Source organism: Trachypithecus francoisi, unplaced genomic scaffold, assembly GCF_009764315.1.
Source record: "Trachypithecus francoisi isolate TF-2019V2 unplaced genomic scaffold, Tfra_2.0 Lachesis_group12, whole genome shotgun sequence".
Taxonomy (NCBI): Eukaryota; Metazoa; Chordata; class Mammalia; order Primates; family Cercopithecidae; genus Trachypithecus; species Trachypithecus francoisi.
In genome coordinates this window covers 50,519,323-50,543,646 of record NW_022681457.1, presented here as the reverse complement: position 1 = coordinate 50,543,646, position 24,324 = coordinate 50,519,323, and the positions used below count along the sequence as shown (strand labels likewise).

The 24,324-nt window shown below is 38.4% G+C and overlaps 1 long non-coding RNA gene across 1 annotated transcript in view; it reads left to right on the top strand.

The window, feature by feature from the left end:
* Positions 1 to 618: 618 nt before the first annotated feature.
* LOC117092215 overlaps positions 619 to 24,324 on the top strand; it is a 70,277-nt gene continuing 46,571 nt past the window's right edge. The window contains exon 1 of the long non-coding RNA XR_004440672.1: positions 619 to 782. This is a non-coding gene — a long non-coding RNA (uncharacterized LOC117092215). The remainder of the gene's footprint in view (positions 783 to 24,324) is intronic.

The following is a 24,324-nucleotide window of genomic DNA, read 5'->3' as shown; positions in this document are numbered from 1 at the left end:
TTCAGTCTTTTCTTTCAAAATCAAATATATGCTGTAGCTACCTTGAGATGTGCAGTTGCTTATTACAGTTAATGGATTGTTCATCCTCTTTGTCCTTGAGATAATCCTAAGTATGTGCATAAAACTGAGCTCATGCTGCCCATAAAAACCAATCAGCCCGGAGTTGGTCCACAAGGTGTTGAACATTCACTAGAGCAGATGGGAAAGATAATGTTTAATAAAGAGTTAGAGGATTAGGTGGTACGAAACAAACTAAGAGAAAGGGATAATTTCATTTCAGGTGAACCTCTGTGACATTTCTTGTACCCAAAGACAGATTAAAATGATCCCAGAGCTATGACTTTTGGCTACTTTTTCCCCAGTGCTGGCCCTGCATACATTGTCAGCTTTTGACTCTGCCAGCATCATCACCTGAATCTGTGAATAACTCAAAAGATAGTTTCTCAGGTTTATGAAGATGTATGAAGTGAGTCATTCGCAAATGAATATACATATGAGGAAATGACAGAATTCTGCTAAATATGTTTATATTTGAACAACTGATTCATCTGAGTGTGATTTAGAATGGGATGTGCCTAAGTTTATATAAATGACAGTTAAAAAGATAACTGTCACAATGTTTACTGATGAGGTTTCCATTTCTCTTAACGTTTAGAAGTTAAATGAAAAATGGATTGTGGATTATAGCCTGAGCAGATTTGAGCCTAAATGTAATATAACAACTTGTGGCAAATGGAGGTGGCAGGAGAGTACAGTCAGCTAGCCAAAAATCCCCTGGAAAGGTAAGGTTAGGAGGCCTTTGAAGGCTTAAGTACAACCTCATTTATTTTTCATCATGTTCACTTAATTAAATGTAGGCTGGGGAGGTGAATTGAAGTAGCTGTTTGTGACAGGCTGGTCTGGGTACTGGCGTTCATTCAGAGGGTCACGGGTTCAAGTTATAGCCATGGACCTCAGAAAGCATTTCAGTGTGTGACCTGCTGAGGGGCTGGAACATACAGGGGGTGGGCACATCACTGCTCCTGCTTTGCTTTTGGTACTGGGACCTGAGTCATGCTCTTTGTTATTATTCTGTTTAGTTTACTATAAAAATGGTGAGGCACTTCTCATTTTAGCTTGTTGCAGTCTCAGCTCTAATAGCCTGGAGGAAGTTGCCAAACAAATGTAACCTCTCCTGTTGGCCCAGCTACTCTATCTGTGTTTGCGGTAGGGCTGGCTATTTGGCAGTGCACTTATGTTCTCCAGAAATGTGCTATGGGAGGTGTTAAGCTGAATTGGGGGATATTTCAAACCATTCCTTAAATAATAGAATTGAAATATTGTGCGGCTGAAGTGGCCTGGGATGGAAACTTCTGAGCCAAAAGTTAGATCCTGGTTTTCTTGAAGATGTAATGGAGCCCTGGGGTATGTGGTTTTCAGGCTTTCTCTATTTGTTAATTTTGGAAATGGACTTTTCACAGGTTTACTTCCCTTTTGTGTTAAGTCTTTGGTTTTGCTTCTGTATGCAACTTGGATTGAAAACTCAGGAGTGTTCTTTTTACCTTGATTCTAGTCAATAGGCCCGGAGGCAAAGCAACCATGATATGGCCATTAAGAACCGTAAATAAACATTAGTTTTATAATATAATCAGTTTCCTTAACATAGTAACAAACATAAAAGAGCAGGATCCATTTGCCTCCCTGTCCTCTGAACCCTTTGCCTCAGTTCTGCTTTCCAGAGCTGCAAATATACATATATTCTCTTTTAAGTTAGAATTTTAAAAAATTAAAGAAAATTTTCCCATTTTTTTTCTAACTTTTCTCATTTCCGGGTGAAACTGAAATCATTCATTCAAAAAGTGTTTACTGAGTAGCTTCAAAGAGCAAATATTAGGTTAGATGCAGTGGGTGATGTAAGAATATTCAGACAACTATTTCTCATGGACTTTGCTTACTGAGCCATCAACACACTGGCCACCTTTTTCTAGATGAAGTATCCCATCATTTCATTCTGGATTGAGAACTCTTTGAGAGCAGAGACCATGGCTTCACCTGAGTATCCCCAGAGCCTGATGTTCGACAAGTAAATGGATGCTCAATAGATGTTTTCTGACTTTTCTCCATTATTCTAAAAATGAGGCCCCTAGATCTGATTTTAGTTTTATTCCATTGACTTGATCAGCACAGAGCAAGTGGAGGCATTATAATGCTTGACTGGATGTGACACAGTGTGTGTGCACATGGACTGCTGTAAGACTATCTCATAGGTTATTTCATTTAAACTGCCTGGCAATCCTGAGAGGCAGATAGTGTTATGGCCAGTTTTCAGATGGGAAAACAGAGGGAGACAAGGGAGTTAAGCTGATTCAAAGCATAGGTATTCTCTAATTTTATGTTTGGGCCTTTTTTTTCATAAGGACCCTAGCTCTGGTTATCTATCATTTTCTAATTTTGTGCCTGTGCATTTGATCCCAATGTAGATCTATACTTTTATCCTCACTAAATTATATTTTGTTAGTTTTGTCCTATAATTCTAGCCTCTTGTGTCCTTCAGCAATCTTAATACAGTCATTTTGCCATCTCAGATATTCCTCTCCCTTTGTGCACTTGTTACTAATTATCTAAGCTTATTATTTTACATATGCGGATAGTATAAAGGTCGAGAGCTGTGTCACCCATGAGAAACCTTACTCCAGGATGACACTGATCTGCTATCACTGCCTTGGGTACATCTGTTCAGTTATTCTACCATTTAGTCTACATTTTTATGTCTTGACCATAAAGATAACATGAAAACCATTGCAAAATTAAAGCATATTTTGTTTAAATCAGGTGTTTTTTAATATAGGTACGTACGTATATGTACACGTAATGTACATATAACACTTAGTCTTCCACATAATAAACATATAACATTAGTTTTTTATTTGCCAACCCAGAGAATAGGTCCTAGTCCATTTTATATTTTAATCTGTATACTAATGAGTAGTGTTTTTGAAAAACTACATTCACAGATGTAACTTTTATTATCCTTTTTCAACTTTTCATATTTTTTGTTTCCTTCCTGCCTCAACATATCTCTATGTACTATACGTTTTAAACTTTGGAGTAAAGGTGTATTTAAGAGACAATGAAAACCTTGATGCAAATTATATTTTCCCAACAGAAACACTTTTTCATTTCAATGTATGCATGCACAACTTTAAAAGCCTGATTTAAAAATGTATGATGCAACTCTATCATGTGGAGGATGTTACTTAGGAGCTGAATTACAGGATTTGCCTCTCTGTTTCTCTGGCCTTGGGCAATCTAGTCTAATTACAGTCACTTGCCTTTCATTCTGTTTAGTGTTTTTCAGCTATGCATGAAAAAGTTAATCAAAAAATAAAATGAAAAACTGTGATGGCTAATCGAAGTCCCATAGATTTCTACACTAGCCTGTCTTTGGGGATGAACACTCAAATGTTACCTTCAAAGCATCATTAGATGTACTGTGCCTATTGGTCTCTACTTCTCTTAAAGAAAAAGATTCCTTTGATTTTAGAATTTTTCAAAAGTAGAAAATGAAAAGAAAATTGAGGCTTTTCCTATCTTCATTTATTTCTTACCTGTAATTGTTGGGAGGTTGTATAACCACAGAAGACACTGGACCAATAATCTCAGGGATGGGTTATATCTCTCTTTAGAACAGTTAGAGGAAGGCAATTTACCACCCATCTTTGTCCTCTAGTGTGCTTTGGAAGGACATCGTGTTAAGAGAATTGCTGAATCCTGGCCTATCTTCTATCTGAATCCCTTGCCTAGACTGTAGATCCAAATGCCAACTACTGGAACCAATGCTGGCTGCGGTTTTGTGCATGTTTTTCCTGAAGGGCTGACATGTTGTCTTAGTTCATTTCAAATTCCTTCTTTGACAACCCTACTGCAAACCAAAAACAATGTGATAAAATTTGTACTTTTAGTACCTATTATTAATTAACCTTGATAAAAATCACCGAGTTGTTTCTTTGTTCTTTGGGAGAAGGAAAAGGTATGGAAGAGGGATGGAAGATGAAAGAGCCCTGAAATCATCTGGAAGGGTTGATGGCGGTGGGGGTGGTAGTAGTGGCAGAGGTATGGAGCACAAAAACAAAGTGTTATCAATGCAAATTTGTGGCATATTTAGCTGAGGCTGTCAGACAAAAGATTTCTGGATGGTACATATCAATTGCTCCTATGGCTGAAACAACCCCATCTTTCTCAGTTATTTAAAGTGAGTGATGTTGAGAAGCAACATATGCTTCTTTTCCTCCATGCAGAGCAGTGAAATTTGGAAATACGTGCTGAGAGAGAAGCATAGTTTTCCATTGCAATTTATCTCTAAGAAAGGACCACTTTCTGGGATAGTGATAATGGTTGCTAAAACCTCATTGAGAAAAATAACTTAATTGCCCAAATTGGGCTTAGAACATGCTGCAGCTGGCTCCGTAGAGTGGCAAGGGACTATCAGTCTGCTTTGGAGGAAGTGTCATGTTTGAGAATCATGTGGATGTAGCCTTCCTTTACTGATAATTGGATCTCACCAAAGAGTCGTAAGGACTTTCAGAATAGTATGTACTATTCACACAACATGGCATTTTCAGTCTCAGAAGTTTCTTTTCCCCCTTTTTGTTTTAAAGCTATTTAAACTTAGTTTCATAACACATTGAATAACATGAAAAGTATGTTAGAGTCTATTGAGGAGCTCTGCGAATGCTTGATCAATAACAGCAATGTGACTAAAGTTGTGCATACTTATGTTTTCTGTTAAGCAAATGAAAGCTAGTTAATTCAACATGTAACATTCCTATTTTAACTTCCTGGGTGAGACAATTTTGGTATTCCAAATTTCAGCCAGCAGCTGGCTCAATAACTGGAAAGCCAATTTACCAAAAGTTTCAGCTTTGATTGTTTCAAGGTCATAGATAGGACATATCAAAGAATCAGATATGTTAGGCCTCAGAGAACAACTAACAGTCTTGAGTAAATGACAGAGTCTGGAGCTGTTGAGCAGGTGAGAAAAGAGAGGTATTTTTCATATCAGATTCAGTGAATTGCCCAGTACTCCACTGAGGTCCCTTTGTGTATTATTGTGAAACTTTTGGCCACATGAAATTAGAATAATGCTAATTACAAAATCAGCAGTGTGCTGTTATGAAAAGATCATTAACTCAGGAAATCAGGAGACCTGAGTCTTAGTCCCAGCTAATAATCCTTAATCATTATCTTAATTTCTGAGCAATTACTATGTTACTCTTTGTTTGGCATCTTTGTTTACATTTTCTCTAGCCTGTGCAACAACGCAGCCAAGAATATAGTATTACCCCACATTCAAGTTGGAGAAACAATTTCAGAGAGATCAGGTGACCCTCCCACAGTCACCAAGCTAGTAAACAGCAAAATTAAAATGCAGACTCTCAACTGTGTCTTGAGGCTCCATCTCTGCAAAATGCTCCATATTCTTTCTTATATTGGCTGTTTCTCCTTCTTGGAATACCTTCTTTGATCATCTCAGTCTGTGCAGCTTTTAGTCATCCTTCATGCTTGGCTCAAGTCTAGCATTCTTAGGGAGGCTTCCAGGAGCGTTCCCAGCTTCTAGTGTCTCCCCAGTGTAACTTCTCAGCCCTTCTTACTGCGCTGCTCATGTGGCACCTGCCAACCTAACTGACCCAATCCCTGTAGCCTTTGGGACTTCCTTCTACTGTGAGTAGTATTTTGAGTGTGACCTCTCTCTCTTTCTCTCATTTATACATTTGTAAGACATTTGGAAAAAAAGTTATAGGAAAGCACTATGTAAACTACTACCCCCAAATGACACAATTTACCATTTAAAAAATACTGACTTTAAGTATTTTTCTTTATATAAAGAATTAGCTCCCTACTGATCAAGTTGAAGTCTACTTTATACACTTTTCAATTCCACTTGCCTCCTGCCTCCCCTGTGGCAACAACTAATTTGAATTTGGTGCCTAACCTTCAAGTCTATGTTTTTCATTTTTTGTTATATATTCTCATATTTGTGATACAAAATGACATTTTGTAAGAGAACTGTGTAATTACTGCATTTGCATTTTGAAAACTTGTTTTTTACTCAATTTTTAAAAGAGTAATATTAATACATTTAAATCAAATTTATTCATTTAAATTCATTTTAAGTGCTGTGTAGTATTCCATTTCATGAACATAAATATTTTATTTATCTAGTCCTCTTTTTATGGACATTCAGGTTTGTATATGAAACTTTTTTCACTGTATTGGTTTCCCCTTTACTATTAGACACTAAGTTCTCTGATTGAGAGACTGTGGGTTATGCTTCTTTGTGGTTAGGACTATGCCTGCAATTTAATAGGCATTTAATAAATGTATGCTGGGTGAACTGATGAAGCTAACTGGGGAAATGAAGGTCTTCAACTTCCAGAAGATGAACATGATTAGTAGGTAGAGGGTGACTGCAAGAATGTTAGTTAAAATAAGAGTTCTTTCTTGGGTTTATGGAGATGGGAAAGTAGGATAATAAAAAGCTCTTTGAAATGATACTGAGATGAGTATGGTCAAGCTAGTACAATTTTTTTGTCATGCTAATCATTTTTTGTAAAAGACTAGTAATAGGAAATATATAAAATAATTAATTAAACTATGAGCAAAAATACTTATAAACATGCTTAAGTGCATTGGGCGGGCTAGTACCGATTTATGACTGGACAGCAAAAATTCTATATATATTTCTAACTAGGTCATCTCCATAATTCACCTTGGAGAGATCTAATTACCCTTGAGTATTTGACCTTCAGTGTGTCAACATAAATATTTCCTCAACATGGCTTCATGGAGATATGGCAGCTGTGTTTGACGGAGATAACATTTTTCTTTAGAAATGTTAAGGGCTATGGTTTACTTCCTTAGTTTCAAGTCATTCCTTCTGACCCATTGCACTTTTTTGTTACTTTCTGAGTGTTGTCCAGAAGAAACTCACCCAATAATTAGGCTAGAGATGTGAGGTCAGGAGTTAGGTGTTGTTGCAAGGAAGAAATGAATTTATACTTGTGAAACCTTAGGATAATGTCTGGCATATAGAGCTCAATAACTATTAGATACTACTCTTGTCATTTACATGTCTTATATCAGAAATGTGAGGTAATTATTTTATAGGCTTTATTGTAAATCACCCAGGATGGGTCTAGAGCTCTTTATATCTTTCCAATCCAAGGTATGTCTTGTTTTGAGGTTTTGATGGGTGAAAGGTCAAGGGTTTCCACAATGGAGAGACATGAACTCCAAAGACCATCTCTCCATCAGGAACGATCAAAAAGCAGCAGCACGATTGGGCATTGATTAGATAATTAAAGTGAGGCTTTACAGATTTCATATGTAGCTTCTCATGTTGTTGGTGATAATCTGATACCTACAGGACCATGCTCTGTTTATCCATTTGCTTATAAATCCATTTAAGAAATATTAAGCACTTACAAGGTACCTGGGATAGTTCCCAGGTACTTGGAAGATATCAATGAGCAAACAAAGAGAAAAAGATTCCTGCCCTCCTGTGGCTTACATTCTAGCATGAGGAGACAGAAAATAAGCAATAAATATAACAGGTAAGTTACGTACAACATTGGAAGGTGATAACTGCTATAGGACAAAAGGGTAAATCAGGCTCACAGGGATGAGGAATGCTTGGGGGGCAGTTTGCAGATTAAATAGGATGATCAGGATAGGATTCATTGGAAAGATGAGAACTGAGCAAAAACTTGAAGAAGGTGAGGGAGTTAGTCATGCAAATATATGCAGGGAGAAAGAGAGCTAGCACCAAAGCCATGCCTCACATATTTGAGGTAAGGAGGCCTATGTGACTGGAGCGGAGGGAGCAAAGTGGAGAGTAAGAGATGAAATCAGAAGAGTATGGAGGGCCAGATGATGTAAGGCCTCATGGGCTATTGTGAAGACTCTGATGGTCCATCAGAGGATTTGAGTTAGTGTCTTTAAAAGACCACTGTAACTTCCGTGTTGATTACAAATTCTAAGGGAGCAAGGATGGAAGAAACAGAGAGACCTCTTAGAAAGCTATTACAGCTCTCCAGGGGAGAGACAGTAATGGTGCATAGCAGGAGGGTGGCATTAGACTTGAGAAGTGATTAAATTCTGATATATTTTTAACCTAGAGCCAATGTCCTAATGGATTAGATGTAGGATATGAGAGAAATAAAGGGGCCAAGGATGCACCCAAATATTTCTTTTTTGGTGAAATATCTGAAAATATGGAGCTTCTATCAGCTGAACTAGTTGGATTAGGTTTGGGCAATAATGTCATGAGTCCTTTTTTTTAGGGGTCTGCTAGTCATCTGGATGTGCAAGTCTTGAGTTCAGGAAAGTGTCTTGGCTAGATACATAAATGTGAGAGTATTTGGCACATAGATGGAGTTTAAAGCCAAAGAGTTGGGTAAGATTAATAAGGAATTACGTTCAGATAGAGAATAGGACCCAAAACTCAGTACTTGAGGCATACCAACACTAAGTGAAGAGGAAGCAGTGAAGAGGAAGAACTAGCAAAGCAAACTGAGGAGTGATCAGTAGGTAGAGAAGTGTGTGAGTCACAGATGGTAAATGAAGAAAGTATATTAAGGAGGAGGTGATCAAATATGTCAAATGCTGAAGACAGGACACATATAATGAGGAATAACAATTGACTACTGGGTTTAACTCTCAAAGTCATTTGGTGACCTTGATGGCAGTCGTTTCATTGGACGTGTGGAAGTAACAGCCTACTTGAAGTGGGTAAAGGGGAGAATGAAAAGAGATGAATTGTAGACAGCAAATGCACTAGTAGGTAAGACTAATCTCCTCAATGAAATTTGCTCTTCTCAAAAACTCCTCCATTAGCCTGCTAACATGCCAAAAATATCAGTTAGGATTTTTTAACTTCCCTTTGGAAAGCCCTTATAATTCAGCCATTGAAAATGTAAACATTTTGGAATGGATACCTCAAAGTTATTAACACAGATGCACGAATTTGTTTGCACTGAGCTACTGGGGTGGTGATAAAATTGTAGAATTTCAGAGCTATAAGGGATCTTAGATATGACATAACCAAACTCCTATTGTTACAGGTATATAGAGGAAAAAAGTGACCTGCTGAAGGTCACATAATTGATGAATGATAGCAATGACACTAGAGTTCAGGACTTTTGTTCTACTGCTTTTTCCACTACACAATATTTATTCTTGGGTTTGATTCCACATGTACGTAGGACAAGGGAAGACTCAGGAAATGTTAGGTAAATGTCTGTTAAGTAAATGAATGAATAAAGGGATGAATGAGTTAACAGATGAGCAAAGACAAGACAAGGTTTGAAACGTATGGGAAAACCGGTTGAAGGCCCATGTGGCACAGAAATTTGGAGATTTGCTCTGAGATGCAAGGAGAGAAGAGAGCCAGGACGAGGAATTAAAATAGTTGAGGGAACAATAAGTGAGCACTGCAGACTGATGGGTGAGTGCTTTCTACCTTGAAAACATTGTAAGTGTTTAAAATTGTTTTAAAAGTAAATTCAGTCAGATGTAGTGGCTCGCGCCTATAAAGCCAGTGCTTTGGGAAGCTGAGGTGGGAGGATTACTTGAGGCCAGGAGTTTGAGACTAGCCTGGGCAACATAGGGAGACCCTCATCTCTACAAAAAAACAAAAAAAAATTAGCCAGGCATGATGGTGCGTGCCTGCAATCTTAGCTACTAGGGAGGCTGATGTGGGAGAATCATTTGAGCCCAGGAGTTCCAGCCTTCAGTGAGTTTTAATTGCAACATTGCACTCCAGCCTGGGCAACAGAGTGAGACCCTGTCTTAAAAAAATGCAAACTGTTAATGAGAGTTAATGGAAGAGAGACTGAAGATGGAATAGCTCATTTCTAGCTGGCATTTTTTTTTTTTTCCATTCTTACTGTTAACATAAGAAAATTACCAACTTGGTGGCAGCAGGTTTACAACTCCAGGAAAATAACCAGATACAAGAGGTTTCAACTTAATGGAGCTCTTACACGCTTGAATGACTCCTGGAACAAAAGAAAGCTGTGCGTGATTGTTTAGGAAAAGTACAAGATAAACAAAGCGTATGTTTTCTAACATCTACTGAAGATAATCTGATAGTCATGTTATACTGGTCTCTGCTCACTTTAGGGTTATGTGATGAAGATGACTTTAGTGGTTCTTAAGTTAGGCATGTAATGCACCTCAATTTTTCATACATAGTTGCTGCTTTTCTTTTGGAAAGGAAAATACATGTTACTTGTTCTCTTGGAAACATTCCATCCTTTTTTATGCTTTTCCTTTCTCTTTTGAAAGATCCCCCTCACACCACATAAATGGAAATGTCCCTGAGATTCATTTGATTTCATGGATGGCAGAGTACTCATTTCAGATAACTTGGGGAGAACCAGATAAAGTAGCTACACTATACTGCATTACCTGATTTAGTGCTGGGGAGTGTTAGGGGACTAGATGGATGTGGGAAACTGAAATGGGAAACTCAAGTTAACTTTCACTTTAAGTTCAGTGCTTTGAATCCAGCAGAGTTCAGGGTAGTTAAAAGTTATCACTATCTGATTTGACTGTTCACTGTTCCAAGTGAAATAAGTGAGTTGTCTCTGTTTTGCTGGTAGTCAGGAAAATACTCCTATCACCTTGGTGCTAAATGGCAGTTCCTGAGCAGTATCTGCAGAGAACTGGCTGCAAAAGGTGACTTGTTCTTTCTTCCTTGCAGCCATTACTTTGTCAGGGTGAAGGCGTATTGGAGAAGCGTTGGGGGAATCTTACACCTCTGTTTATCAGGCTATATCTGTTCTTGGGAGAAAAAGAAGTCATCAGTTTCCAAAGTTGTCAATCTGGCACCCCCAGCCACTAGTAAAAGCCATTTCAATTTATTTCTTCAGTTTTTTTACACTGTGCAGAGAGTTTATTGTAAAGATGTATTAACCAGTAAGGTGCCTTTAAGATAAATTACATTTGACTTTGGAAAGGATAGCAGCTTTTGCAAAGGTACAAATGGTGGTTTAAGTAGAAGAAAAAAGTAATAGTGCTTAACACTGCTAGGAGCAACATTATTTCCATTTCAACCTTTCTTTTTATTTCTTTTAGAATTTAGTTATAGTTTTGTGTTTACCTGTCTTCTCATTTGTTCTTTTTTCTTCATATTTAACTTTGTTTCTGCTTATTCACTCCTACTTTGCTTTTTATTTTTATTCTTTTGTTCCTCCACCCTGATTTTTTCCCCACCCATAAGGAAGAAGCAGGCACTCATATAATAATATTGAATCTATCACCTCATCTATGTAAGATTATAACCAGAGCAGGCTAGCATTCCCGGAGCAAGGATATAACCCTTGATCTTACTAGCTAGGATTAGTTGATTCCCCCTGGCTTCAAGTTGTTTACATGGAGTTCCAAGGGAAACTGAGTAGGGCCAGTGTCCCCTGGCAGCCAACACGAAGTTTGAGGCTGAGAGAAAAATGATGTTTTGTCCCTTTTCCTCTGCAAACCTAGGAATCATTCATGTTAAGTCTTACTGTTAAAGTGTAAACGAGCCCTTAAAAGTATTCTAGGCACAAAACCGTATTCTGAGGCTTGACTGAGTCACGGCTGTGGCCTAGAAGGTTGTTAATATAGAGAATTCAGGAATCAGAGTCACCAAGAAAGTATGGTCATTCCCTAAGAACTATAGAGAGTACAGTGAAAAAAACAGTTGCTTTTGTTAGCAAGAGGAATAATGTAAACTTAGAAAAAAAAATATTGTGTGTTTTGGCGAACAATTTTAGGTCTCTCATTTTATTTTTATTTTGAGATGGAGTCTTGCTCTATCGCCCAGGCTGGAGTGCAATGGCGCGATCTAGCTCATTGCAACCTCTGCCTCTCAGGTTCAAGCCATTCTCCTGCCTCAGCCTCCTGAGTAGCTGGAATTACAGGTGCGCGCCACCACACCTGGCTAATTTTTGTACTTTTGGTAGAGATGGGGTTTCACCACGTTGGTCAGGCTGGTCTCGAACTCCTGACTTTGTGATCTGCCCACTTTGACCTCACAAAGTGCTGGCATGAGCCACTGCACCCAGCCAGGTCTCCCACTTTAAAAATGATAGAGAAATGAAAAGATGATACAAATATGTCCACATGACGTGTCTTGGGTATCAGCTGAATTCTGAGCAGTACCGATATACCAAGGTTGGGAGCACCAAACTGAGACATAGGCTAATGTATGTAGTCCGAGGTTTATTTGAAGTTCTGAAGCATTTTTGCAAATTATTGGAAAATGGCCATATATGAAAAAGTAGAAGAAAACCTAAATATGGGCCATTATTTTGGTTGTTCTTTATTTTGTTTTTCTTTAGATTCTTAAGGAACTTCTGAAGAATTTTGTTTCTACTATTAATTATTTCTTCCTTATGTCACTGAATGTGCTTATGAAGCTTAGAAAATGTCCAAGGGCTACATTTCATAGTCATGACATTCAAGTCTTTTAACTGTCTTATCCCTTAGGACTCCAAAGCACCATCTGGGTAGAGATTAGTTTCTTTAATGCCCCGTGAACAAGCCTCAACCCTAGGATTTTAGCCCACCTGCTTAGAATCTCGACTTAATTATGCTTCAGAGATTGACATCTTCTAGTACTTTAGGTATCTGTTCAATACTTGCTTTCTCCAGTTGCACCAGAGTTTATATCCTCTAGATTGAAATAGTCAAGTCACTCCTGTCTTAGTTCAATGCCTGCCTTCCCAGTTGTTCTAAGTCTCTCTTCTCTTTTTATGAATAATTATGGCATTTAATATTTATATCATTCATTAAATTAAAAAAATATATCCTTACATTTTTACCAAGCAGTTTTATGTTACAGTAAAATGAACTCCCAAAGGCTGAAATGATGTCCTGTAAAATATCCATCAGACACCTCACCCCACACTCAGTCTAACATAATTCTGGCTTCATGTTGATTTGGTGTTCAAAGAACACTTAATAAATAAGTGAATACATGGCACCTAGTCTCAGTTAAAACCTCAGCCCAGAACTGAGAGTAGGTGCCAAAATACTTCTCTCTCTTTTTCCCTCCTTCCTATTTTTTTCTCTCTCCTTCCTCTCTTCCTTCCTCCCTTCCTTCCTTCTCTCCTTCTCCTCCTCCCCTTCCTTCCTTCCTTCTTTCCCTTTCTTTTCTTTCTTTCTTTCTTTCTTTCCTTTCTTTCTTTCTCTTTCTTTCTTTCCTTTCTTTCTTTCTTTCTTTCTTTCTTTCTTTCTTTCTTTCTTTCTCTCTCTCTCTTTTTTACTTTCTTTTTCTTTTCTTTCTTCCTTTCTTCCTTTTCTTTCTTTCTCTCTCTCTTTCTTTTCTTTCTTCTTCTTTCTCTCTCTCTTCCTTTCCCCTTCCTTCCTTCCTTCTTCTTTGTCTTCGTCTTTGTTGTCATCTTCCTCCTCCTCCTTCTTTTCTTTTCTTTCTTTCTTTCTTTCTTTCTTCTCCTTTCTTTCTTTCTCTCTCTCTCTTTCTTACTTTTTCTTTTCTTTCTTCCTTTCTTCCTTTTCTTTCTTTCTCTCTCTCTTTCTTTTCTTTCTTCTTCTATCTTTCTCTCTCTCTTCCTTTCCCCTTCCTTCCTTCCTTCCTTCCTTCTTCTTTGTCTTCGTCTTTGTTGTCATCTTCTCCTCCTCCTTCTTTTCTTTTCTTTCTTCTTTCTTTCTTTTCTTCTCCTTTCTTTCTTTCTCTCTCTCTCTTTCTTACTTTTTCTTTTCTTTCTTCCTTTCTTCCTTTTCTTTCTTTCTCTCTCTCTTCTTTCTTTCTTCTTCTATCTTCTCTCTCTCTTCCTTTCCCCTTCCTTCCTTCCTTCCTTCCTTCTTCTTTGTCTTCGTCTTTGTCGTCATCTTCCTCCTCCTCCTTCTTTTCTTTTCTTTTCTTTTCTTTTCTTTTCTTTTCTTTTCTTTCTTTCTTTCTTTCTTTCTTTCTTTCTTTCTTTCTTCTCCTCTTTCTTCTTTCTTTCTTCTCCTCTTTCTTCCACTTTTTAGATTTGGCTCTTTTCTATATATCTCTTTCTTCTTTTGAATTCATGATATTAATTTTTGGCTTAGTATTGTATTCGGGGTAAGAATTCAAAGCACATGGGAAGAAAATTATTCTACATCTTCTATTCATTAATTAAATGTTTTCTGCTCTGGACTTTAAAAGCTTCAGTGAATAAATGTAAAATCTACCTGAAAAACAATTAAGAACTCAAAGACCATTTAAGTGAGCCTGCTGTGATTTAGAATTTTTTTTTTTTAATTATTATACTTTAAGTTCTAGGGTACATGTGCACAATGTGCAGGTTTGTTACATATGTATACCTGTGCCATGTTTGTGTGCTGCAACCATCAACTCGTCAGCACCCATCAACTCGTCATTTACATCAGGTATAACTCCCAATGCCATCCCTCCCCTCTACCCCCTCCCTATAATAGGCCCCGGTGTGTGATGTTCCTCTTCCAGAGTCCAAGTGATCTTATTGTACGATTTCCACCTATGAGTGAGAACATGCGGTGTTTGGTTTTCTGTTCTTGTGATAGTTTGCTGAGAATGATGGTTTCCAGCTGCATCCATGTCCTTACAAAGGACATGAACTCATCCATTTTTATGGCTGTATAGTATTCCATGGTGTACATGTGCCACATTTTCTTAATCCAGTCTGTCACTGATGGACATTTGGGTTGATTCCAAGTCTTTGCTATCGTGAATAGTGCCGCAATAAACATACGTGTGCATGTATCTTTATAGCAGCATGATTTATAATCCTTTGAGTATATACCCAGTAATGGGATGGCTGGGTCATATGATATTTCTAGTTCTAGATCCTTGAAGAATCACCATACTGTTTTCCATAATGGTTGAACTAGTTTACAATCCCACCAACAGTGTAAAAGTGTTCCTATTTCTCCACATCCTCTCCAGCACCTGTTGTTTCCTGACTTTTTAATGATTGCCATTCTAACTGGTATGAGATGGTATCTCATTGTGGTTTTGATTTACATTTCTCTGATGGCCAGTGATGATGAGCATTTTTTCATGTGTCTGTTGGCTGTATGAATGTCTTCTTTTGAGAAGTGTCTGTTCATATCCTTTCCCCACTTTTTGATGGGGTTGTTTGTTTTTTTCTTGTAAATTTGTTTGAGTTCTTTGTAGATTCTGGATATTAGCCCTTTGTCAGAGGAGTAGATTGCAAAACTTTTCTCCCATTCAGTAGGTTGCCTGTTCACTCTGATGGTAGTTTCTTTTGCTGTGCAGAAGCTCTTCAGTTTAATTAGATCACATTTGTCAATTATGGCTTTTGTTGCCGTTGCTTTTGGTGTTTTAGACATGAAGTCCTTGCACATGCCTATGTCCTGAATGGTATTACCTAGGTTTTCTTCCAGGGTTTTTATGGTTTTAGGTCTAACATTTAAGTCTCTAATCCATCTTGAATTAATTTTCATATAAGGATAAGGAAAGGATCCAGTTTCAGCTTTCTACTTATGACTAGCCAATTTTCCCAGCACCATTTATTAAATAGGGAATCCTTTCCCCATTTCTTGTTTCTCTCAGGTTTGTCAAAGATGAGATGGCTGTAGATGTGTGTTATTATTTCTGAGGGCTCTGTTCTGTTCCATTGGTCTATATCTCTGTTTTTGTACCAGTACCATGCTGTTTTGGTTACTGTAGCCTTGTAGTATAGCTTGAAGTCAGGTAGCGTGATGCCTCCAGCTTTGTTCTTTTGACTTAGGATTGTCTTGGCAATGAAGGCTCTTTTTTGGTTCCATATGAACTTTAAAGAAGTTTTTTCCAATTCTGTGAAGAAAGTCATTGGTAGCTTAATGGCAATGGCACTGAATCTATAAATTACCTTGGGCAATATGGCCATTTTCACGATATTGATTCTTCCTATCCATGAGCATAGTATGTTCTTCCATTTGTTTGTGTCTTCTTTGATTTCACTGAGCAGTGGTTTGTAGTTCTCCTTGAAGAGGTCCTTGACATTCCTTGTAAGTTGGATTCCTAGGTATTTTATTCTCTTTGAAGCAATTGTGAATGGAAGTTCATTCCTGATTTGGCTCTCTGTTTGTCTGTTACTGGTGTATAAGAATGCTTGTGATTTTTGCACATTAATTTTGTATCCTGAGACTTTGCTGAAGTTGCTTATCAGCTTAAGGAGATTTTGGGCTGAGATGATGGGGTTTTCTAAATATATAATCGTGTCATCTGCAAACAGGGACAATTTGACTTCTTCTTTTCCTAATTGAATACCCTTGATTTCTTTTTCTTGCCTGATTGCCCCAGCCAGAACTTCCAACACTATGTTGAATAAGAGTGGTGAGAGAGGGCATCCCTGTCTTGTGTCAGTTTTCAAAAGGAATGCTTCCAGTTTTTGCCCATTCAGTATGATATTGGCTGTGGGTTTGTCATAAATAGCTCTTATTATTTTAAGATACGTTCCGTCAATACTGAATTTATTGAGAGTTTTTAGCATGAAGGGCTGTTGAATTTTGTCAAAGGCCTTTTTTGCATCTATTGAGATAATCATGTGCTTTTTGTCTTTGGTTCTGTTTATATGCTGGATTATATTTATTGATTTGCATATGTTGAACCAGTCTTGCATCCCAGGGATGAAGCCCATTTGATCATGGTGGATAAGCTTTTTGATGTGCTGCTGGATTTGGTTTGCCAGTATTTTATTGAGGATTTTTGCATCAATGTTCATCAGGGATATTGTTCTAAAATTCTCTTTTTTGGTTGTGTCTCTGCCAGGCTTTGGTATCAGGATGATGTTGGCCTCATAAAATGAGTTAGGGAGGATTCCCTCTTTTTCTATTGATTGGAATAGTTTCAGAAGGAATGGTACCAGCTCCTCCTTGTGCCTCTGGTAGAATTCAGCTGTGAATCCGTCTGGTCCTGGACTTTTTTTGATTGGTAGGCTATTCATTATGGCCTCAATTTCAGAGCCTGCTATTGGTCTATTCAGGGATTCAACTTCTTCCTGGTTTAGTCTTGGAAGAGTGTAAGTGTCCCGGAAATTATCCATTTCTTCTAGATTTTCTAGTTGATTTGCATAGAGGTGTTTATAGTATTCTCTGATGGTAGTTTGTATTTCTGTGGGGTCGGTGGTGATATCCCCTTTATCATTTTTTATTGCATCTATTTGATTCTTCTCTCTTTTCTTCTTTATTAGTCTTGCTGGCGGTCTATCAATTTTGTTGATCTTTCCAAAAAACCAGCTCCTGGATTCATTGATTTTTTGGAGGGTTTTTTGTGTCTCTACCTCCTTCAGTTCTGCTCTGATTCTGGTTATTTCTTGCCTTCTGCTAGCTTTTGAATGTGTTTGCTCTTGCTTCTCTAGTTTTTTTATTGTGATGTTAGAGTGTCAGTTTTAGATCTTTCCTGCTTTTGCTTGTGGGCATTTAGTGCTATAAATTTCCCTCTACACGCTGCTTTAAATGTGTCCCAGAGATTCTGGTATGTTGTATCTTTGTTCTCCTTGGTATGAAAGAACATCTTTATTTCTGCCTTCATTTCGTTATGTACCCAGTAGTCATTCAGGAGCAGGTTGTTCAGTTTCCATGTAGTTGAGCGGTTTTGATTGCGTTTCTTAGTCCTGAGTTCTAGTTTGATTGCACTGTGGTCTGAGAGACAGTTTGTTATAATTTCTGTTCTTTGACATTTGCTGAGGAGTGCTTTACTTCCAATTATGTGGTCAATTTTGGAATAAGTGCGATGTGGTGCTGAGAAGAATGTATATTCTGTTGATTTGTGGTGGAGAGTTCTATAGATGTCTGTTAGGTCTGCTTGGTGCAGAGTTGAGTTCAATTCCTGGATATCCTTGTTAACTTTCTGTCTCGTTGATCTGTCTAATGTTGACAGTGGAGTGTTGAAGTCTCCCATTATTATTGTATGGGAGTCTAAGTCTCTTTGTAAATCTCTAAGGACTTGCTTTATGAATTTGGGTGCTCCTGTATTGGGTGCATATATATTTAGGATAGTTAGCTCTTCCTGTTGAATTGATCCCTTTACCATTATGTAATGGCCTTCTTTGTCTCTTTTGATCTTTGATGGTTTAAAGTCTATTTTATCAGAGACTAGGATTGCAACCCCTGCTTTTTTTTGTTCTCCATTTGCTTGGTAGATCTTCCTGCATCCCTTTGCTTTGAGCCTATGTGTGTCTCTGCATGTGAGATGGGTCTCCTGAATACAGCAGACTGATGGGTCTTGACTCTTTATCCAGTTTGCCAGCCTGTGTCTTTTAATTGGAGCATTTAGTCCATTAACATTTAAGGTTAATATTGTTATGTGTGAACTTGATCCTGCCCTTATGATATTAACTGGTTATTTTGCTCGTTAGTTGATGCAGTTTCTTCCTAGCCTCGATGGTCTTTACATTTTGGCATGTTTTTGCAATGGCTGGTACCGGTTGTTCCTTTCCATGTTTAGTGCTTCCTTCAGGGTCTCTTGTAAGGCAGGCCTGGTGGTGACAAAATCTCTAAGCATTTGCTTATCTGTAAAGGATTGTATTTCTCCTTCACTGATGAAACTTAGTTTGGCTAGATATGAAATTCTGGTTTGAAAATTCTTTTCTTTAAGAACGTTGAATATTGGCCCCCACTCTCTTCTGGCTTGTAGAGTTTCTGCTGAGAGATCTGCTGTTAGTCTGATGGGCTTCCCTTTGTGGGTAACCCGACCTTTTTCTCTGGCTGCCCTTAAGATTTTTTCCTTCATTTCAACTTTGGTGAATCTGGCAATTATGTGTCTTGGAGTTGCTCTTCTCGTGGAGTATCTTTGTGGTGTTCTCTGTATTTCCTGAATTTGAATGTTTGCCTGCCCTACTAGGTTGGGGACGTTCTCCTGTATGATATCCTGAAGAGTGTTTTCCAAGTTGGTTCCATTTTCCCCCTCACTTTCAGGCACCCGAATCAGACGTAGATTTGGTCTTTTTACATAATCCCATACTTCTTGCAGGCTTTGTTCTTTTCTTTTTCTTCTTTTTTCTTTTGGTTTCTCTTCTTGCTTCATTTCATTCATTTGATCCTCAATCGCTGATACTCCTTCTTCCAGTTGATCGAGTCGGTTACTGAAGCTTGTGGATTTGTCATGTATTTCTCGTGTCATGGTTTTCATCTCTGTCATTTCATTTATGATCTTCTCTGCATTAATTATTCTAGCTATCAATTCTTCCACTCTTTTTTCAAGATTTTTAGTTTCTTTGTGCTGGGTACTAATTCCTCCTTTAGCTCGGAGAAGTTTGATGGAGTGAAGCCTTCTTCTCTCATCTCGTCAAAGTCATTCTCTGACCAGCTTTGATCCGTTGCTGGCGATGAGCTGCACTCCTTTGCAGGGGGAGATGAGCTCTTATTTTTTGAATTTCCAGCTTTTCTGCCCTGCTTCTTCCCCATCTTTGTGATTTTATCTGCCTCTGGCCTTTGATGATGGTGATGTACTAATGGGGTTTTGGTATAGGTGTCCTTCCTGTTTGATAGTTTTCCTTCTAATAGTCAGGACCCTCAGCTGTAGGTCTGTTGGAGATTGCTTGAGGTCCACTCCAGACCCTGTTTGCCTGGGTATCAGCAGCAGAGGTTGCAGAAGATAGAATATTGCTGAACAGCGAGTGTACCTGTCTGTTTCTTACTTTGGAAGCTTCCTCTCAGGGGTGTACTCCACCCTGTGAGGTGTGGGGTGTCAGACTGCCCCTAGTGGAGGATGTTTCCCAGTTAGGCTACTCAGGGGTCAGGGACCCACTTGAGCAGGCAGTCTGTCCGTTCTCAGATCTCAACATCCGTGTTGGGAGATCCACTGCTCTCTTCAAAGCTGTCAGACAGAGTCATTTGCGTCTGCACAGGCCTCTGCTGCTTCCCCTGTTGTTTTTTAGCTGTGCCCTGTCCCCAGAGGTGGAGTCTACAGAGACAGGCATGTTTCCTTGAGCTGCTGTGAGCTCCACCCAGTTTGAGCTTCCCAGCGGCTTTGTTTACCTACTTAAGCCTCAGTAATGGTGGGCGCCCCTCCCCCAGCCTCGTTGCTGCCTTGCGGTTAGATTACAGACTGCTGTGCTAGCAATGAGGGAGGCTCCGTGGCCGTGGGACCCTCCCGGCCAGGTGTGGGTATAATCTCCTGGTGTGCCCGTTTGCTTAAAGCGCAGTATTTGGGTGGGAATTACCCGATTTTCCAGGTGTTGTGTGTCTCAGTTCGCCTGGCTAGGAAAAGGGATTCCCTTCTCCCTTGTGCTTCCCAGGTGAGGCGATGCCTCGCCCTGCTTCAGCTCTCACTGGTCAGGCTGCAGCAGCTGACCAGCACCGATTGTCTGGCACTCCCTAGTGAGATGACCCCAGTACCTCAGTTGAAAATGCAGAAATCACCAGTCTTCTGTGTCGCTCGCACTGGGAGCTAGAGACTGGAGCTGTTCCTATTAGGCCATCTTGTTTCGGGATATTTTTTTTTTTTTTTTTTTAATGCTTATCTTTGCTTAGCAGTGCTCAGGTGAGAAAGAGGAATAGAAAAGTTATGAAAAGCTACTTGGTCTAGGAGAAAGAACACAAACCTTAGAAGATAGTAAGAGGTGAATCACATTTTAGTATTATATTTAATATTATTTTCAAGCCTCTACATTAGGTATATTAAGTATTTACATGAACACATCAACCTATGAGGGAGGTGTAATTAATCTTATTCTACAAAAGCAAATTAATTAGTTTGACTCCCAAAATCCACACTCATTTTAGTGTATCATAGTCAAAGCTATATCATAATTTCTGTGGGAATCTACTGGACACAGGCTTCACTTCAGCCTTCTGAATTTACTAACTTATACCTGATTATCCTGTTGTATTTGTTCACGCTTTGCCGGAGGGAACGCCTATGAAATTCTGCTATCATAGGCCAAAAATCAGAAGAGAAATAAGATATTAGAGTAATTCTTAAGGTTGGCAATAATAACTAGGTAGTGGGACAATATAAATTAAACATGATACAAACTTTGAGGAAATCAAATTAAGGTTCCAACACTACCTTGGGAACACTGGATCTCTGCTTGGGCTTGGCTAATATTTGCTCATTTTCTGACTTTATATTTAATCTGATAAGTAAGTTTTGTGGGGAAAGTTCTTACTTAAGAGGTTCATGCTGCGGACCTCTTCTCAGTGAAGTTTAGGAAAGTCTTCTTCAAAAATATTACTATTTCTGCAGTTCTGAAAACTTCATTTATCTGACCAAAATCTTGATCTAGTCAAAACATCAGTCTATTTGGGCTTCATTTTTGTGGGGGGAATTTTAATCAGTTTTGTGTAAAAGCATACTGGCCATAATGGGCTTTGTTGTTAGATGTCCTGGAGGGGGTGGTGAGAAACATATTATTTTCTGTTTTCATGTTGGTCTTTCATTTCTTTGTCTGCAAATTGAGGAACTTAGACCATGTAAGTGTTTTTTAACCTTTTTGGGGCCAGGCTCTCCTTTTAGAAAGTGATAGAATCTATTCTCAGAAAAATGCACATACTTGCAATTTCAGGGGGTTCACACACTACCTAAGGGACTTCTAGGAGGCCAGGGACTCTTGGTTGAGAATCCCTGGACTAAAATGATCTCTTGGGTCCCTTATAATTAAAATATTCTATTATTCCACATTTTATGTGATGATTTGGTTGATTGTTGTGATGCTAGTAAAAATGAGATATGAACTATTTAGGTAGATTTAACTTTTGTAGCTATAAATGACAAAGTGTCATCTAATAGTTTTCTTCTTTTTTAAAAAACAGTCTTTCTGAACCTTGTCTGCTCTTTAGAAACACCTGGGGAGCTTTTAAAAATCCCAGTGCCTGGCCACACCCTAGATCACTTAAATCAGAATCTCTGGGGGTAGGTCCCAGATACCAGTTTATTAAAGCTCCCCAGGTGGTCCCACTGTGAAGCCAGGTTGAAAGTCAGTGCTCTAGCATGATTAAAACAGCTTCAGAAGTTCCAGATAACAGAAACATCAACCACCAGCTGAAGATAAAAGGACATTCCATTCTTTCACTGCTTTCAAATGTCTGGTATTGAACACTGTATTTCCAGCTCAAAATAAGGGTTTAAAAACTCCTGTATCTAATCATGCCTTTAAATGTGCCACTCTCTTAGGTAAGCTGGGCAAGCGTTACAAATATAGAATGGTCTTCCTGGTACTGTGTGGATGTGGGAAGGGCTATATTAGGTAGGACATGCCCTGCTTTGCCACAGCACACATCATAAAAGGTTTGTTTTCAACATAAGAACAATTACCATTGTCATATTCCAAACTGTGTGCAAATTGTTTTATTATAAACTCACTGTTGGTCCCTATTTAACTGGAAAATCATTCACTCTAAATTTATCTACTCTGTATGGCATTGACATTTGTTGGCAATGCCAGGCCTGCTTCACTTATAAGAAAGAGATTTTATGAAAAACAGGCAATGCTGTCTTCTGACTGATTAATAATATCTAGAAGATCTTTGGAACCTTCTTGCATGTTAACTCTTCCTGTTCTGTTGCTAATTTTCACTTTTTATTGAACTCAGAGACACAAACAGTGGTTTTCATGAAATGGAGCAGTAAAAGCATTCTTCATCAGACCAGCTCTCCAAAGTAAGAATGCTCCCTGCCAAAGCTTGGAGATGAGAAATGAGATGTATAATGAAAAGTTGTTTGTTTTCTGGAGTTTACAAGTCAATTTGGGATACTTCATCAGCCAAGTTTTTATCTCTGTACTAGGCAACCATTATGTGTTTTCAATTTGAAAAAATGTCCATTTTTGCTTTCCATGGCATCTGTGCTATATTCAAACCACTCTGCAATTTCATGCAGACAAAGACTTTCCAAGTCACATGGTCTATTCGACTAATAGGAGTCCATTAAGAATGAACAGAGACAACCTGTATTACAGTGATTTCTCCCTTTGTGGGTTTTGCAATTTCCCTACCAAGCTTTGGTGTTTGAAGATGACATTTTGAAAATTGGATTTAACTACCTGAAAACTTGCCGGCAACCAATTAGTAGCCTGGAAGGACCTCACTGACTCATGACTGTCTGTTTATCACTTCTTTTTAGGGGAAGGATGAACCTAAGGGAGAATGCCTGATTTATAGACATCTTTTTGTTATTTTCCTTAGAAATGCCATTCAAATCCAGAGCTAAGGGAAAAGTCAGATATGAATCCTTGGAGTCATTAAGTGGCACAATCTGAGTGTAAATTTCATGGCACCAGCCAGGCCTCCAGATCTCAGTGGTAACTGTTGCTAACCCAAATATTGTCACTGAGAAAATGACACCCATTAATAATTACTATTCCAAACACATGAAAGCACCTGGGAAATGTTCACTTCAGACATGGTACTTTTGACTACAAAGGGCGATGGTATACACATGTATGTGTAATTGTTTCTTACATATGTTACATTTGAAAACTCACTACAATTTATGTTTCCCAGTCTTTCTAGAAGCTAGAAGAAATAACCCAGCAATTAAAAGGAAATCTAGGTTAACTTACTTGCCAAAGGGCTGACTTTTGATAGCTATTATTCACCAGAAAACAAAACACTGGCTATTATGTGGGCTTTGCTAACAGCATGGCGTGTAGTAGGCTTTACTATTCATAATAAACATAGAATAAAATGGATGAAAGTATCCGTAATTATACTGGAACATAAGAATCAAATTTTGAATAGATTGTATGTGCTTTCTTTTCTCTTAATATGTATAAAATTGATATCAAAGCTTATAATTATTACTACAAGCTTTTGTTGTGAAATGATTGCCCCATCTACTCAGGTTACTTTTAATGTTGTCTTTGTCCATGCAACTATGGCAACATCTTTGGTATCTATACCTCATGCCTTGATTTCACCTTCTGCAGTGGGTCTTCAAGCTGCATCATTCATAACAGAAATCATCTGAGGGCACAGACAGTCTCGGAATGAGATTATATTTGCTACCTCCTTCTGTTACGGACTGAGTTTATTTTAAAACTTCTTTGTTGAAATCCTAACCCTCAGTATCTCAGAATGTGACTATATGGAGATAGGAAGAGGTAACTGAGTTAAAATGAGGTATTAGGTTTGGCTCTAATCCAATATGACTGGTGTCCTTTGAAGAAGAGGAAATTTAGACACAGACATGTACAGAGGGAAGACCACATGAAGACTCAGGGAGAAGGCAGTCATCTGCAAGCCAAGGAGAAGAGCCCCAGAAGAAACCAAATCTACTGACACCTTGATCTCAGATTTTTAGCCTCCAGAATTATAAGAAAATAAATTTCTGTTGTTTAAGCCACCCAGTCTATGGTACTGTGTTATGGCAACTCTAGCAAACTTATATAC